Genomic DNA, 2,500 nt, shown 5'->3' with positions numbered 1-2,500 from the left:
GTTAGGTCACTTCCCCTTCCTCCTCCTCCTCCTCCTCCTCCTCCTCCTCCTCCTCCTCCTCCTTACGCTCTTTTACACTTCATGAAACCTTATAACAACAACAAGAACAACAACAACAACAACAACAACATCAACAACAACTACTACTACTACTACTACTACTACTACTACTACTACTACTACTACTACTACTACTACTACTACTACTACTACTACCACCACCACCACCACCATCACCACTACTATTATTACTACTACTACTACTACTACTACTACTACTACTACTACTACTACTACTACTACTACTACTGCTACTACTACTACTACTACTACCACTACTACTACTACTACCACCGGAACACCTGCTTTTGTGGTTGAGGTGTTGAAACAAGCGATGTGTAGCGAACAGGTGAGTGGTGCTACCTGGCCACACCCTTCCACACCCACTCCTCCACCCCTCCACCCCTTCACTGCTACACTCACCCCTCCATCCCACCACCCCTTCTAAACTCACCCCTCCATCTCTTCTTCCACTATCCACCCACCCCTCCACCCTTCCTCCACTTCTGCATCCATCCCTCCACCTCTCCACCTCTCCACCCATTCTTCCACTTCTTCAGAAATAGGACACTCGAAAGGTTTAAGGACGCGGGTCTGAGAGGAAGGGAAGAAGGGACTTAGTGGACTGCCCCCCTTCTTCCACACCCTCCACCCCTCCACCTCTCCACCCCCTCCACCTACCTTCCATTTACACTCACGCCCTCCACTGGATTCCTTTATTCAGTCCTTCTTTAATCTTTTCTCCTATTTCTTCTTTCATTCTTTTCTTCATTTTATCTTCCTTTCCTTCTCCGTCTGTTTTTTTTTCATTTTTTTCTCTTTTTATCTTTTCCTTCATTCTTTCCTTCTTGTCTTCGTCTTTCTTCATACCTCATTCATTCATTTTTTCCTCCGTTTCTTCCTCCGTTTTTATATCCGTTCCTTTCTTCTTTTCTTCCTTCCATCTCTCTTTGTCACTCTTGTTTTCTGTATACCTTCTTCATTCTTCCTCCATTTCTTCCTTTATTCCATCATCTTCTTCATCCTCCATTATTTTGTTCATCCCTTCCTTTTTTCTTGTCGTATTTCCTACTTTCTTCTTTCTTTTCTGTGTTTCTTTCTTTCTTCATTCGTGATGTTTTCTTTTTATTCCTTCTTTCCTTTATTTTCTCGTCTCTTTTTCGTTCGTCCCTTCATTCCTATCCTTTGTCTCCTTCACTCCTTTCCTCCTTCGTTTCTTCGTTCTTCCTTTCCTCTTTCCTTCCTTCCTTCCTTGATCTAAAGGCTTCAGTACCTCCTTCCTTTCCCCTTCTTGGAGGCTTTCTTCCTTCCTTCCTTCCGTCTTTCCTTCCCTCCTCCTCCTTTCTTATGTACGGGCTTCCTTCCTTCCTTCTCTCTTGTCCCTTTCAACCTCCTCCTTCGTTTTCTTTCCTTCCCTCGCTTTTTGTTCTCTCTTCCTGTCTTTCTCCTTCCTGTCTTTCTCCTTCCTCTTGTTTTTTTTTCTTTATTTTTATTTTCTCATGTCTTGCGTTTCCTCTCTCTCTCTCTCTCTCTCTCTCTCTCTCTCTCTCTGTGTGTGTGTGTGTGTGTGTGCGTGTATTATTTAACCCGCGGTTGAGAACAATAACACAACTCAGCATTACATTATCAATATCCTCTCGCTCTCTTATCCTTATCAGTGTCACTTTATCCCTTATCTCTTATCTCAGTCACCATCACATGTTCACCCCTTCCTAGCCTACTCTGAGATAATGCACCCTATATTTTGAAGGGTATAGGGTGCCTTATTAACCTGGTAACACTGCGATGTGAAGAATATACTCGTACGTATTTTTAAGGGGTGCGTGTCGGGGTTGGCAACAGTGCAGGGGAGGGACCATGCTCTGAAACTCTTGCCCGCACCTCGATTACTTTCAAAAGCCTCTAGTTGAAGTTTTGATGGCGTTTTTTGGTTGTAGTGGCAGTTTAATAAGATTTCTACAATATTAACAAGAGCAGTACCCCTGAGAACCCAGCGAAACATCTCTGTGGCCTTCGGAAATAATCGTGGTGAGAGAGCAGAGCGTTTCAGAATACGGGACTAGGAGGTTAGGGGCGTGCGTGATGAATTGGGTGAGTAGGGTGAGCGAGGCAGTGGTGTAGGAAAGGAGAGAAGGGGAGAGGTTGATAAAAACACCCGTCTTTTGTGTCCCGTTCTGGTTGATCTGCCTGCCACACTGAGTCATGAGGAAAGGCTCAGCTGTCACGCTCAGCCAGCCCATGACGTGCGCTTGGTCGCGTCTGTGGCTGGAGAGACAAAACTAATCCTTTCACCTTTTTTTCCTCCTCGTGACGGGTTGTGAGAGGCTGTGCCCGTTCCCCCATTCCCCCTCGACCAGATGAGGAAGGGATAGTCGCTCTGCACTTCCCCATCCCACCTGGCGAGGTAAGAGAGAGGAAATGCGTTGTTTAATTAAAGGAA

At 45.3% G+C, this 2,500-nt stretch overlaps 1 protein-coding gene across 2 annotated transcripts in view; it reads left to right on the top strand.

Moving 5' to 3' along the window:
* LOC135092080 (WAS/WASL-interacting protein family member 1-like) overlaps positions 1-2,500 on the top strand; it is a 75,970-nt gene that overhangs the window by 50,990 nt on the left and 22,480 nt on the right. The gene's annotated exons all lie outside the window — the stretch shown is intronic.

The sequence above is a fragment of the Scylla paramamosain genome, chromosome 39 (genome assembly GCF_035594125.1).
Source record: "Scylla paramamosain isolate STU-SP2022 chromosome 39, ASM3559412v1, whole genome shotgun sequence".
Taxonomy (NCBI): domain Eukaryota; kingdom Metazoa; phylum Arthropoda; class Malacostraca; order Decapoda; family Portunidae; genus Scylla; species Scylla paramamosain.
This window is presented reverse-complemented; position numbering and strand designations above follow the sequence as displayed.